This window comes from Eutrema salsugineum, unplaced genomic scaffold (assembly GCF_000478725.1).
Source record: "Eutrema salsugineum unplaced genomic scaffold, Eutsalg1_0 scaffold_2, whole genome shotgun sequence".
NCBI classification, from domain to species: domain Eukaryota; kingdom Viridiplantae; phylum Streptophyta; class Magnoliopsida; order Brassicales; family Brassicaceae; genus Eutrema; species Eutrema salsugineum.
Window position 1 is genome coordinate 15,265,102 of NW_006256829.1, and position 16,435 is coordinate 15,281,536.

General features: G+C 35.7%; 3 pseudogenes; 2 read left to right on the forward strand and 1 right to left on the reverse strand.

Moving 5' to 3' along the window:
* The first annotated feature begins 8,811 nt into the window (after positions 1-8,811).
* LOC112086562 lies at positions 8,812-10,107 on the forward strand (annotated as a pseudogene).
* A 26-nt stretch (positions 10,108-10,133) lies between these two features.
* On the forward strand, positions 10,134-11,657 carry LOC112086563 (annotated as a pseudogene).
* A 3,105-nt stretch (positions 11,658-14,762) lies between these two features.
* Positions 14,763-14,863, reverse strand: LOC112086960 (annotated as a pseudogene).
* Positions 14,864-16,435: the final 1,572 nt, after the last annotated feature.

A 16,435-nucleotide genomic window follows, 5' to 3' on the forward strand; every position in this document is an offset into this window, starting at 1 on the left:
TTTCCTTTTTTTTTGATTTTTATACTCCTTCTTCATCTTCATATTCTCATAATTTATTAGTTTTATTTTTTGTTCTCTTTCCTTATCGTATTGTCTAAAATTTCTTTTCATTAGCTTCATGTTATTCATTCTTTTTTTTCATTTTTCTCTGGTTCTTGACTTTTATTTTCTTTACTTTTTTTTTTAGTTTTTCTTCATCTTCTTATTCTGATATTGTTTTGCATTCATCTGCGTCTTTTTTTTTTAATATATTTTGATCTTTCTTTTTCCTCCTATTTTTTTTATTTTTTTCATCATTTTCATCTTTTTTTTATTATCATCATTTTTCTAATTTTTTCAGTTTAAATAATATATTATTTTTAATAATATATATTTTTAATCCAATTAATATTATATTTTTCTTTAATTATTAATATCTAACTACCACTTATCTTCTTATTTACACTAAAATTTGTTTTTTTTTTAATATGTACTAAATATACTAATAATAAATATATATATATATATATATATTAAATACTTAATTTAAATATGCTTTAATGTTGAAATTTGAGAGTTTGCTGATGTGGACACCCTAGATGGAGAAAAAACTCTCTTATTATATAATAGATTACTACCGGGAAAACGGTCTATTTTCCCCCTATAACTATCATATAATACACGATCACTCCAATGTTTGAACATCGGTCTATATGCCCCCAAAACAAAAGTTTAAAATCCTTTGTCTCCTAAGAAATAAGTTAAAGATCTAGTTCCCCCTCAATTCAAATTTTGATGGTTTGACATCGGTTTAGAACTTAAACCGTAAACCAGACGTATTTCACCCGAAACAAAACCAATATACAAAACTTTACCCGACCAGAGATCCGACATGTACCCTGATTTAAATCCGATTTAAACCCAGGAAAACCCCCAATTCGAATAAGAACCCTAAAAATCCAATTTCCCAAATCGAAACCTGTGAATCCAAAATTTCTTCTGAAGACGATGAGCAATGTATCTGAAATATCGAGTGGAGCATCAACTGGCCGAGATCAAGGAAGAGTCATGGGTGTTCCGAGGAAATTTTGGTGTGGGGAACAAATCATTACAACGATCTCCTGATCGGATTTGAATCCGTACTGGCGCTATTATAGGTGTGCTTTTGCTGTTGCACAAAAGGTAAACTAAGTACATTTCGATTGGCATTGTTAAATTGTTTTGTTATGCTGAAAATTTTGATTCAGTTTTTTATTCAAATTTGTGTAGCTTTCAAATGATAATCATGTGTTTAAGTGGGTTGATGAGGCTCTGCTAAATGAGATAGAGGCATTTGGTTATCGAGTAGAAAGACTTGAACACCAGTTGAAAGACTTTCAATATCACGCATGGAGCTTGAGAAAATGGTCTATGAGAAGATGGAAATAAAGCTAGAGAAAAAGATCTCTGAGAGAGTAGAAAAAGTAATGGGTGAAACTGAATCAAAGCTGAAGAAAATGATGGTGCTCGTGGTCTTTGGGTGTGTGGCCATTGTCGGGTAGAGTATGCTTTTAGGTCGAGTCTCATATGGTTGTTATTGTGTGTTTGTTGTTGTTTGAGTTTTGTTGTGTCTTTGTGGGTGTCTTTGTCGACATTGATGGTCTTTCTTTTGACAATATAATGTGTTGTTTCACATTTCCTAATCCAGATTCCAAGTTGAGATAGAAAACATAACATCACTCTTCATATTGATAGAACAAAGAAAACACATTGAGAAACAGTTTCCAAATTTCATTACACCTAAAACCGAAATTGTCTTACATAACATTGCTTCAAACAATCCAAAAACAGACAGAAGCAATTGTCTTACAACTAAAACCAATAACCTGCAATTGTTTTACACCAAAAACCTCCAATTTTCTTACACCAAAAACCTGCAATTGTGTTACACCAAAAGCTTCTTAAAGCCGAGATACCTAAATATTCTTAAACATAAAAAAGCTTATGCAGACAAGCTTCTAATACAGTCATACTCTTCAATCACTTAGCTGAGTTAGAGTCCCTTGAGAAGATTCAAACTGTGTGAGAGTCCCTTGAGAAGCCTCAGCCTGAACAGAGTCATCCCGAGAAGACTCTCCTTGAAATCCCTGTAAAACCACAAAAATATAACATACATTAGCTCTTGACCTAAACCACATAACCTAAACTAACATTAACCACTAACCTTTTTCTTTTCTTTTCATGGAACCTTGAATTATTGTTAGCTGCACTACAAATCCCACAATGCATAACTCTTTTCAAAAGTTTTGGTGCTTTCTGATGTGGTCGTGTCGAGGGTGTCAAGTTTTACCCTAAATGAAATCAATAGCCGCAAGTCCACAGCTGATCGATTGTAGTACTTAGAGATCGAATCCACAGGGAATGAGGATCTTTCCTGCCAAAGCCTTTCAAGAAATATAAAGTAAGGAAGTTTAGAACCAGGCGATTTTTGTGAGGGTTTTGGTGGTGTCTTTAAAACGTAAAAACTAATCTTAACGAGAAAATACGGGAATTAAAATGACCTAATAACTAAACTTAACAAAAACGACTAAAAACGAGAAAAATGGCTAAACCTAATTGCTTAAATGAAAATCGATTGAAAGAGTAAAGACACTAGACTAAAGCTTGAATAAAAATCGGTGTAAATCTATAGAAAAGAAGGCGCTGGGTTTCAGGGAAGTTTTCTTAGGGGTATGAATGATTCAAACATTGCTTGAGAGTAAATTTGATAAGATCTTAGCTTTAAACTTTTCGAACTAGAGTCACGGATGTATGAATACGCCACTGTCGTGATCATAGACAACTATCTCCCTCAACCCTGACCAGTAGGTTTCCACTCTGGCCCTGGAAGAGAAAAGATGCATTATGTTTAAGACTCGTCAGCATTTACAAATCGCCCATAGGTAGGTTTCTACTCCTATTTTTGTTTTGCTCTCCCAAACTAGATCTGACACCGGATGAACACTTTCGTGTCACCAAGCATCTGGATCAGATTGTAGTTCATGACGCTACTCTCATGCAGTAAAACGAATTCAGAAGAAAAAATTCTAAGATTCGGCTTCAATAGCTCATGGAATCTTCATCGAACATATGTATCCCCATCGAAAATCCCTTAGACCCAACAATAAAACTACTCAGGCATGATGAACGAAATCAAAAACATAGTATTAAAAAGTAGAACAGAAACCGAAATTGAAAAAAAAAGAACAAGGGTTCAAGAGACAAATCTCTCTCTCCCTAAAACCTAAAAACAAAGCTTAAAGTACAATTCTTCTAAATTATTTTGTCTCTCTTCTTCTCTCTCTAAAAACGACCTAAATGATATGTATTTATAATCTCCCATGCTCTCTAGTCTTTAGGGTTCCAGAATTGAGGCTGGGAAATGATCTGGGCTTCAGAAATGGGCCTTCGAACTCGGAGTTGGCTGGCCGCGGTCGGGATGTGCGTGACTGCGGGGAATGGGCTGTTGGCCGCAGGTGGAAACGCTTGCCGGTTGGTTTATGGGACATCTTGCTCTTCGCGTATCTTTTGATTGAACCGTTGGATTGCCAAGCTGTAAAGTGTGATGGAAAGCTGATACTTCCATATTTGAGATCTCCAAATTTGAGCTGGATCAGACGGTGAGAAGGCCTTCAATCGGGGGTGAACTTCTGACGGTTTGACTCTGAGCTGAAAATCTGGTCTTCTATCCATTTTGTTAAGTTTTTCCCTAAGTTTCCTGAAAAGAGTTTTGGAACTACAAATACTAGCAAAACGTAATAAAAGTACTTGAAAGCAATAAAAAACATAGAAAAAATATTTCAAAACAATCCATAAAAGTGGTCAAAATACGGTGTTATCACTTTCTTCACTGGAGATTCATTTTTACCTTTCTTCCTTTCCTTATCCTTCTTACTAACTTTATGGGTTTCTCCTTTCTTCCTGGGAGGTGATTCAGGCTTCGGAGATTAATGCACCAGTGGTTCTTGTCCTACAGGCCAAAACCTTGCACCTCTTATTGGTACTAAACTGTTCTGGTAAGTCTTTCTCCACAGGGCTGTCCTTAACCTGTGACAGACATAATCTTCATCTTCCAGCTTCTTGTTGATGATGACCACATACGCATGTTCACACGGTATACCTGTGATCTCCCACCTTCTACAAGTGCAAGTCCTATCAATCAAGCTCACACGGTATGAACAGCCACTGAGTTTAACATCAAATGTTGAATTTGTGGATATGTAGACCAGAAAATTTGAAGCTTTCTTACGCTCTAGAGCCAGATAATCAATCACATATGGGGTGAAAACACTTTGCCAATCCAGAGCTTTGAAACCCCTCTTTGCAATATGTATCATTGTCATTCTTGCGATTGTCTGTAGCATTGGAACTAGTGGTTTGTCTCTGGCTTTGACTATGGATGCATTCCATGAATCTGTTGAATTGTTTTTCACATCTTCACAGAAATTTCTCAACTTTTGGAAGGCCCGACACCAAGTCTTTGGCTTTGTCTTCATCAAGTTCGCATACACAGCTGAGTTGAAGCAGAAGATTTTGTCCTTGTTCTCTTCATATTCTGTCTCGTTGTAGCTCCATGCTAAACGCCATATCAACTTCTTCATCTCCGGATTCTTACCATGCAATGCTCTCATGTTAGCATAAATATGCCTCACACATTTCCTATGCTCGATCTGGGGGAGCTCTAGGTCAACAGCTGTTATCAGTCCTTAAAAAAAATCATCAAACCAAATTAGAATAAAACCAAATCAAATCAACACAATGTTAACACCTAAAACCAAACCAAAAACACTTACTCTATGCATATCTAACATCATTATGTACCCATCTCCATCTTTCAAATCCTAATCAACTTTGAGCTTCTTCACAAACCACAGCCAATTGTCCTTGTTTTACCTTGTACAACCGCCCATGCTATTGGATAAATAGCATTCTCCGCATCTCTACCCATAGCAACCAATAACTGGCCCTTCATCTTTGCTCTCAAGTGGCATCCATCAAGCCCTATAATCGGCCTACGAGTCTCTTTCCATGATTTTCTAATCACGTCAAAACAGATATAGAATCTGTCGAAGACATCTAAACCTTGCTCGTTGGAAATGCACTCAATCGCCACAGAAGACTCTTTATTTGAGTCCAGTATCTCACGACAATAGTTACGAAGCCTAGCAAACTGCTCATCATACTCTCTCTAGATCCATCTCAGAGCTTTGTTCCTAGCCGATTGACACTTATTCATTGTCACATTAATCCCCCATTTTCCAATATTAACTCTTCAATCTTCATTAGCATATAATACTCTGGTTCTTCTCTGATTTTGTCGAGAAAGAGATGAGCAATAACAGGACCTTTAGCATCTCACAAACACCATTTGGAATACAGCTATGAACTTGTTCAAATGTCTTCACCTGCCACTCAAGCATTTTTTTCGTAGTTGAACAATAAATCCTCCAAGCACAACCCTCACCACTTTCAGATTTGCCTCAACATATATAGGTGAATTTAGTTTTGTCATACCTCCACTGTCTGATGTTTCAGACGGTTTTCAGAGCATAATCAAGCACACTCTCTTTAAACGCCACTTCATTGAAGAACACTTGCCCTTCAAACAAGTTCCGACACCTTTGTCGAAGTCACCTCTTTGAGTACCACCTCTTTGAGCACCGGCTGGCTTAGGAACCACCATTGTGCATTGAGTTCCAGCTTCCTCGTCATCCGTTTCAGGGTACATACTGTGAAGAACATGATCTTCATCCCTAAACTCCATCAAAGCTTTCTCGGTGTTGTAATCATCCCATTCTCTTTGATCTTCTCCATCGGCATCCTCATCTCGAAATTCAGGAACCTCTCTCCACTCCAATGACTCCATAATCGAACATGACTCCGAATTTCTATAGCTAGAGTTTCTCAATTTTGGGAAATTGAATTTCTGGGTTTTGTTTTTTAGGTTAGGGTTCGAACAGATTTGGAGAAAAGTTTAATCGGGTTTATGGTGTCGGGTTTATTGCTCGGGTAGGGTTTATTATGTTTTTAGGGGATGTAATCAGGTTTAGTAGGGTTAAGGTTAGGTTAATGTTGGTTAACAGTTTAATGGTATACAGTAATCCAACTATAAACTTGGTCCATGGGGAAATGGATTTTGAACTTTCATTTGAGGGGGAACTAGATCTTTAACTTATATCTTAGGGCGAAAAGGATTTTAAAATTTTGTTTTGGGGGCATATAGACCGATGTTCAAACATAAGGGTGATGTGTATTATATGATAGTTATGGGGGGGGGGAATAGACCGTTTTCCCGTTACTACCACTAAGGTTTTTTTCCCGCCAAATGAATCTATTCATGTGAGGGCTTGTTTTCGGATTGTTGCTGCTCATTTTCCCATAACCGTCAAATCCCTTGTCTCCCATAACCCGCATTGCTGCCTTCAGGCATGACGATGAGAGCCGTTTCAATTTGACTGTGCTAGGACTTCACATTGAAGCTATAATATTCGATTCTCTTCTGTTTGAATACCTTTTCTTTGTTTATATTATTAATTTATCACCAGTGAAACTGATTTTGAAGATGTTGATTAAGTGCTTTCACGAGAACAATTCACTGCTGAGGAAAATCTTGCATGTCACTTCTTTTTTAAATTTTTTTTTTTGTTAAATTAGTGTATCTAAAGGTTTTCTAGGCGCAAGACTTATTACTAACAGCCCAACAACCGGGTTACACGTTAGTAATTTGCTGATTTAATAGTGGAATGGTGGCCAAGCGGAGTCAAACCCAGGACGATAGGACACATACTCTTATCACTGGAATTCTCAAACACTGGGATATACGAGCGCTTGGTTACTTCTTCTTTTGCTTTTGGTTCCAGTAATTACTTGGCTCTGTGCTAGCTGACATCGGGGATATATTTTAACAGAGTGAGGCAGTACAGCAAAGCCTCTTGTTGTTGTTATGTTTAGTGTTGTCCTTAGAAAAGTGTATCAAGCCTAAACCAATTCACGAAAATGGTCATTTCTTGTGCTCATTGTAAGTTTTGTAGAGTGACTACTCTGTTTCTTAGCCTGCCAGTGAAAGAGCTTCCGACTACCGATTTGAACGTTTTTCCAATTTTTGAAATATTTTTTCTGTTCTTTGCTTTACCATGGTATTTTTTTTTTCATTTAATTAGACTCATAAGATCGTCATCACAACATCTTGACTACCCAAACCTTGCTCACAATACTGTAGATACGCAGAATTTAGAGTTGTTTTTACTTCGATATTTTTTATTTATCTTTGGCATGAGACCAATTTAGGCTATGAATGGTGTCTTATTAATTGCAGTTTTCAAAAAAAAAAAATTTTTAAATGCTTTTGTTCACCAATCATGAATAATTGAATGCGTTTTGCGTTTTTTTAAAAGAAAAACTTCTTCACGGTTTTTAATGCAGACATTTTATCTCTTGTACCGCCAATTTATTGTCCCACACCTCGAAACATGTGATCCAATGAAAAAACGCAAATTAAAATAAAATACAATTGTTTCGTTTTCTTTTTAAATTGTTAATTAATATAACTTGGTTATAAATAAGACGGAGAAAAAATGAGTTTCGACACATTCACAAACCCAATCATCTTCTCAAAGTAAACAATTGAGACTCATTATCATCAATTTTACTAGCCAAAAGAGGTAAGTTTTTTTTTTAATATTGTTATACTATATTAATAAAATTAAAATATTTAAATCAGCATATATTTTAGTAAAATGTTCTATTAAGTTATTTTAAATGTGTTTTTTTAGTAAGTGAAGTTGTTATAATCTGTAAATGAATTATTTCATTATAATTTATATTTTAAGAAAACAATTTAATTTAGTTGATAATTGTATTATGATATTATTTCCTCAAAAGTTATATAAAAAAACAGATATTAGAATAAAGTAGTTATAATAAATATCAAAAATTATATTAAATATAATAAAATATAATACTAGCAAATACTAAAATTGTAGTAAATGTTTCATATATATATATATATATAAAATATAGTCAATTTATTTCATATAAACAAAATATGTTTAATATGTTCATTCTAAATAGATTTAACAATTGATAAAAATAATAATAATAATAATAAGATACCACCTAAAATAATTATTTATTTATTTTCTGTATGATTTTAATTCAAAATTTATTGTAATAATAGGTTATGTATTTCATTAATTAGTACATAGAAATATATTTAAATATAAATAATTTTATAGTAATAATAGTTTATTTTAATTATAATCCATTTACAAAACTAAATTCGTTATATTCTAAATTTTATTGTATTAATTTTAATGACTACGTTTACTGATTTAATAATAAATATTCTATTATAGTAAATATATAAATATAACAAAGCATGTATTTATATCACTATTTATACTTATGTAATAATATTGTACAAATTGATTATGAATATTGTTAAACATTAGATCACATAAATTTATATGTTTTAAAAAATATTATTAATAGTTAATAGATTATTAGATTAATTTTTAAATTTAAAATTAATTTGGATTTTATTAACTTAGATATGTCATTTAATCGTCGACGGAACATAAATCTTTTGAGACAAATATGATCAACTCATCCGTTAGAAAATCCAAAATCCTCCCAAAGAAACAACTATTAGGGTAATTTTTTTTTCATATTTTAATATTAGTTAATTAATATTAATAATATTTAATATTATAAGTAACAACGTAATTTTAAAATTTATAGAACAAAAACTCATACAAATGGTCGTATATACAAGAAAAACATTAATTCAACTATTCGACGAAGTAATCGCTATTGAATTACATTCTCAAAAATCCTACAGCCGTTGGTAGAGAGTGTGTGGTTGATAAATTCAATAGAGCGTTCAACCTGAATATAAAGTATGTCTTCTTCAAAAACAAGCTTGATGAATTCAAAAAAAAAAATATACAAAAGATGGAAGACTCTTATGAATTATATTGGTATCTCGGTTGATCCGAATACATCCCTGATAGATGCATCTGAAGAATGGTGGAAGGAATGTGAGTTCGTAAGTACATATAATCCTTTTAATCATCAAAATACGTATTCAAATTATAGTATGAAGAAATCTAATGATTTCAAATTTGTAGGGATGTAAATTAACAAAAAAGGTTTACTCGAAAACCGCCAGAGTTTTGGGATGTGATGGTGAAATGTGTCGTTTTACATGATGTTTACTCACAATCTCAATACTCTTCACGGCAAAGAAGAGAAGAATTGATCAATGAACGTGATTTTGATGAAGAAGGTCATGATGACTCAGACTCCGACAATGGTAACATGCAACAAACAGTTCCGTAGACACAAGAAGTTGAAGAAGTCTACCATGTTAACATTGATGACAATACACATCCTTCAAATGAATACAGAAGTGAAGCTGTTCCAAATCGTGGTCGCAGAAGCCCACGAGAGAGGATAAATATAAACATTAGCGCTAGACAAAGAATTATTTCATAAAGATTAGGTGGAACTTCAAGGATTTCTACTATGGGTGGTTCACGAGGAGGTCGAAGGAGACAATATTCTGCGATAACAATAAAAGACACAATTGCTGGATATACAAAATTTCAACGACTAAGTTTGCAACAACTTCGCTCTGGTGCTTTTGACCAAGCTGACTACGATGAATGAAAAAAGGCAGAAGCCATATTCCTTGCTCTACAAATTCTAAAGGACACTAAATTTTACCTGGCTTGTCTTAATACACTTAAGGAGTTAGTATTTTGGCGTTAATGTTTCATTGATATAGCTGGAACCATTGATGAAGATAAACTCCAGTTGCTAAAAGCTACGACTGGTGTTTCACGGAACAACCAAGATATTCCAAAACAGTTAGGTTCGGGCTCATCATTTGGAAGTCCAAATTCTGGAGGGTTATCATCTGGTAGTCCATCTTCTATAGGGCACCAATGGGACACACCACCAAATACTCAACAATGGAATTCACCTCAGCCGTGTCCACAATGGGGAACACCACCAAATTTTCATTATTGGGGCACTCCACCAAGTAATCAACAGTGGAATACATCACCAAATGCTCAAAATTGGAGCACACCACCAACTAATCAATAGTGGGGCACACCACCAAATATTCAAAAATGGGGTACACCATTAAATGCTCAACAATGGGTGCTTTCACCAAACTTTCAGCCTTGGGGTTCACTATCAAACTTTCATCCAAGCGGTCAGACACAAAACATTCAACAAGGCGGCTCATCGAGAAGAACCCCAATCAACGTTCAATACGGATTTTCAGTTGGAGGTCAAGCAGACAGTACGAGGACTAACGAGCAAGAAAGCTCAGATGGTGCAGCTGTAGGAGCTTCCCCCAACTTTCAACCAACAACATCACGCGGTGATGATTTCACAAATTATTTTGAAATTGGAAATCAAATACCTAGATCAGAAGGTATATTTAATATATGGAGTACCCCACAAGGAACAAACATAAATGTAAACGAAAGTCATCAAAATTATTCAAACGATAAAGATTAGTTTGTAATAGTCATGTTTCATTATTCTCATTTATGTAATAAAATGTTGTATGTTTTTGTTTTTTATTTAAACTAGTTTAATATGAATTTTTTTGTCTAATAATATTTTATTTAATGTTTAATATTTCAGGCTTTTCGTTTATATCAGTTACGATTACAAAGCATCCATAACCTAAGCTATGAAGAGATAATTGAATTGTGGAATTTGGAAAATGAGCAATTTATGAAGTTAATAATTCAGCCACGTTTGCATTACTATCATCGATGTTTTGAAAGAGCACCAGAACTAACAGAAAGAGGTTTGGGATGGACAAATATTTGGCCTCGTCTACAACAAGATGCTAGGGTTTGTCTTCAGTTACTACGAATGTCAATGCCATGTTTTAATTTATAATGTTATGTGATATGCTATAGACAAATTACGGTCTTCAACCAACATTAAATATGAGTATTGAAGAAAGTGTGGGTATATTTTTACGGATATGTGGGCACAATGAAGTTCAAAGAGATGTTGGTTTGAGATTTGGTCAAACTCAATAAACTATGCAGAGAAAATTCATTGAAGTTCTTAGGGCTTCTGAATTATTTGCATATGATTATATTAGAACTCCAACAAGAGAAGACCTAGACAAAGTTCCAGAAAGACTTTTACAAGATCGAAGATATTGGCCATATTTTAGTGGATTTGTTGGAGCTATGGATGAGACTCATGTATGCGTAAAAGTGAAACAAGAATTACAAGGAATGTATTGGGATCGACATGATAATCCATCCTTCAACATCATGGCAAAATGTGATTTGAATATGTTATTCACATATATTTGGAATGGAGCACCAGGATCATGCCACGATACAGCCGTTTTGACAATGACACAACAAAATGACTCTGAGTTTCTTTTGCCGCCACCAGAGAAGTATTATCTCGTTGATTCTGGTTATCCAAACAAACAAGGACCTTTGGCTCCATATAGATCATCACGAAACAGAGTTGTGAGATATCATATGGCTCATTTCAATTCTGATCCTGCTCCTTGGAATAAACAAGAACTCTTCAATCGAAATCGTACGTTTATGCGTTCTGTTATCGATAGAACTTTTGCATGTTGGAAAAAAATGGAGAATTGTTAAGGAATTTCCAAGACATAGTGTTAAAATCCAAAAGAGAGTAATAATGGCTACAATGGGATTAATAATTTTATCAAAATTTCAGATTTCGCTGATCCAGATTTTTGCAAATGCAATGGCAGAGACGAAAATTAACAATATAGATTTTGAATATGATTTAAATGACATTGAAGGAGCATAGGCAACTGATGGACATTACCAAATAAGAGACAAAATTGCAGATATGTTGTGGAATCAAAATATTTGATAATTGTTTTTATTGTATTATACTTTATTTATTATGAATATGGTTTTATCTTGTTTAACAGTATTTGTCTTGCAAAAAAATAAATTTTTACTTGAAATAAAATTTGAATATTGGAAGTTCATATATATATATATATATATATATATATATATATATATATAAAATTATCAACCAAAATTAATAATTTAATTATAATATATTATTTATTATATATTTTTATAAAATATTTATCTATAATCTGTAATTGTACCGCTTTAATCTTATTCACTATTCAAACATTTTATTGTGTACCGCAAACTTTTTTTACCAATCAAACATTATTCTATACCGCTAATTATATACAAACCGCACTTGTTCCGCAAATATATTTTTTCCGCACGTATCTGATAACACCGGATTTTGACCATTTTTATGGATCACTTTAATGTCTTTTACATGTGTTTTTACTCCATTTTCAAAGGTTTTTTTAAGGATTTCTATGTTTTCGGATTTTAAAAGACTTTTCAGGTAATTTGGGATAAAGGGGCACAAATTGGAATAAAAAAACTCTTTTGGATAAATACAGACCGTCAGAACTTTCATGGAGAGACAAATACCTTCTCACCGTCTGATCACCCTCAAAATTGGACAACTTATAGAAGAATCAACCAGCTTTCAAATGCACTTGGTTTGGAGACATTCCAACGGTTGGATCTCAAGATATTCCATTTTCCCCGGAGACCGGAGACATTCGAAGATGGCCAGCAAGTCACGCGACCGTGACCACCAGCCCATTTCCTGTGGTCACAAGCTTCTCGGCCGCGGCCAACAACCCATTTCCCGCGGTCACGTCAGTCCCGACCGCGGCCGGCCAACTCTGATTTAAAGCCCATATTTCCGAAGCCCAAAGTCATTTCTCAGCCTCAATTCCGGAACCCTAGAGACCATGGAGTATTGAAGACTATAAATATTTGTCATTTAGGTCCTTTTTAGACAGAACCTTCATACTTTTACAAAAACCCTTTTCCTTTAGCCGTTTTAATGCGATTTTAGATAAAATTTTTCAACTCTGAGTTCTTCAATAGAGAAGCTTTCTTTCACCTCTTTTCTTTACTGTTTTTGATTACTTTTATTAAAACCAATGATAATGTCGACCTCAGTCATGTCTGAGTAGATCCCGAGTTGGGCTTAGGGTTCCCGAAAGGGGCTCTCATAATCAATTAAGACATCTAGGTTTATAGATCTGGGATTTTAACTTTGTTCTCTGTTTATTCTCGTTCTTATTGCATGTATGCTTGATTGATCACCTAGTATCTGATCTAGATAGTTAGTGTTGCGAAAGTTTTCATTAAGTATCAGACCTAGAATGAAACAGGCAGGTTTTCCGTAGGAGTGGAAACCTACCTGCGGCGAGATTGTGAGTACTGACGAGTCTTGTGCAGCTCTTGCGTTCTCTCCCTTCCAGGGCCAGAGTGGAAACCTACTGGTCAGGGTTGCGAGAAACAGTTGGTTATGATCACGATAGTGACGTAGTCATACCACCGTACTCTAGCTCTACAACCCTATATTTCGATTCTCGTCAATCCCAATCTATAATCCCCAGTGTTAAAACCGATTATGATCCCTGTAGAGTTTCCAAAAGCTCAGCATTTTTAGCCATAGTTTACAAACCAATCGATTATTACTTGCTCATTTAGATCTGCATTTTATTTACTTTAGTTCGATATTTTGCTTGTTTCATTTGCCTTTCATTCGATTTTCTACTTGCTCTTTAGGATAGATATATTTGCATTCTTTAGTTTTAGTTAAATCCGTAAAAACAACCAACCTCTAAAACCAATCTAGTCTAGACATAAAGTTAGAAACCGTAGAAGAATACCAGACACACAAATTTCTGTGGATTCGATCCCTAAATACTACAACTGATTAGCTGTGCACTTGCAGCTTTCATTTGTTTTTATTAAGGGTAAAACTTGTTCCCTCACGCAGTTGGCACGCATCAAATTTTTGGCGCCGTTGCCGGGGATTTGTTTCGCTGCCTTTGTTATTTTTCTTGTTCTAATTTCTGTTCTAGACACCTGATCTCTAGTTCTTTCTTAAAGTTTGCTGAATTATCTTTCCCTTCTTTTGTTTTTCTCTGAATTGCATGAATACCAGGTGCAGACCTGTAGAAAATATTCCAATTCTAGACGGGATAGACAGACACGAAAGAGAACTTCGAAGACTTAGACGAACGCAAGGAATGGGCTAACGACGACCAGCCTGGAGATCCTGTTAACCGATCTTTAAACATGGACCAAGACAGGTCCGAACATGGAGAAAATGAAGAGAACGATCACAGAGAAGGTGATCATGCTCGACAAGATGGAGAAGAGGATGAAGTTCCTCCAAGAAACCATCAAAACCGCGAGAGAGAAGGACGTGAAGACCTTGATGCACCTATCAATGCAGCCGATAGTGACCACCAGGGGATGCAGCCAAATGGACGCGTTAACCGCCCTGTTCAGCAATCAAATCAACACCAAAGACAAGCGAGGAACCATCGCATAGCTGATTTTGATGCACATACTCAGAATTTTCAGAACCGGAATGAGTTTGAAGTCAAGCCTCAAATCATCTCTTTGGTAAAACAAAGCCAATTCCATGGAGTTCCTTCTGAACATCCAATGGATCATATCGAGCTCTTTGAAGAAATCTGCAGCATGATGAGAACAAACCAAGTTCCAGCAGATTATTTAAAGTGTAAGTTGTTCCCTTTTTCATTAGCAGACAAAACTCACCGTTGGTTGAAATCTCTGCCTGCAGGATAGATTACTAATTGGGAAGAATGTAAAAATGCTTTCCTGAACCACTTCTATACTAAGTCAAGGTCGAACTTGTTGAGAACCAAGATCTCAAGTTTTCAGCAAGGACCGACTGAATCTTTTTATGAAGCCTGGGAAAATTTTAAGGAGTATGAATGTGATTGCCTTCACCATGGATTTCCCGGATCAAGCCTGATGAGCACATTTTACCGAGGTTTGCAACCAAAATACAAACTTTCGCTTGATACAGCTAGCAATGGAGATTTTGGACAAAAAACGATAGCACAAGGAAGAGCCCTCATCGAGAATTCTGCTCAAGCCAATAGCAATGATTGTCCTGAATATGATCGCTCGACAAAGCAAACCGGAGCAGACAACAAGGAGATAACCGAGTTGAAGAACATGATGAGCCAGCTCTTGAAAAGCAACAATCGCCCAATCCATGCCTGTGAAACCAACAATGGCGCAGAAGACGAAGGACCTAGTGATATTGATCAACTTAATCCAGCCTTTCAAGAAGAAGAAGTGAACTATGTAGGAGCACAAGCACCATATCCAAATCGCTTCAACAATGGCTTCAACAACAACTTCCGGAATGCAAACTACAACAATCTCTCTTACCGCAATCCAAATGTGGAGAATCCTCAAGATCAGTACTACCCACCACAGCAAAAATCCTTCCAAAACAAGTTCCAAGGTGGAAATTTCGGAGGGACAAGAGCTTATCAACCGCGACAGCCATATAACTATCAAGGTACAGGTTTTAACAATCAATTTGTACAACAGCAGGGAGTCACAACAAACCAGCTAGCTTTGCAAATCGGAAGACTTGAACAGTCCATCCAACAGCTTGTTATGACAAACGAGAAAGCATCCAAAGACATGAACGTGAAGGTTGACTGTATGTACATGATAACACCGTATTTTGACCACTTTTATGGATCATAATTGTATCTTATCCAGGTGTTTTAACTCTGTTTTCAATGGTTTTTAAAGTGTTTTCAATGTTTTAGAGTTTCAAAAGACTTTACAGGAAACTTGGGCAAAAGATATGCAATTTGGAACAAATGAGCAATTTTGGATAAATGCAGACCGTCAGAAGTATGACAAGCGATGAAGACCTTCTCACCGTCTGATCACCCCCAAAATTTGAGACAACATAGAGGATCCAACTAGCTTTCTAATGCACTTGGTTTTGGAGACAATCCAACGGTTAGATCTTCAGATACTCCCGTTGCAAGAATGACAGAAAATACAGTTCCGGAAGAGAGCAAGTGCCGGGACCGCGGCCAACACCCATTTTCCCGCGGGTAGAGCCACCGCGACCGCCGACTTTGGTCGTTCACTTTCCTGACGACTTAATTAAAGCCCAGATCAATTCCCTTTGTTATTTTTGAAGCCCTAAGTGTCCAGAACCACCCCAGAAGCTATAAATACCCCCTTTAGGTCATTCCTAAAGGTGTGTAGACGACATAAGAGAGAAAGAGAGAGAGATTTCGTGGAACCCTAGAGAGGTGGCCGCCGCCCTCGATCCCGAAGAAGGAGCCGCCGCTGGAGAGCATCATCGCGCCTCCATCTGCTTCTCCGTTCTTCGTTCTTCTTCCTTCTTTTCTTTAGTTTCCTGCACTTTCAATACTCTGTGATGATTGTTTACAATATGTTTGAGTAGTTACCCAGTTGGGTTTAAAGGGATTATTCAAAGGGAATTTCATGTGTCTTTGCTTATGAATCGATAGATTTAGGATTTATAA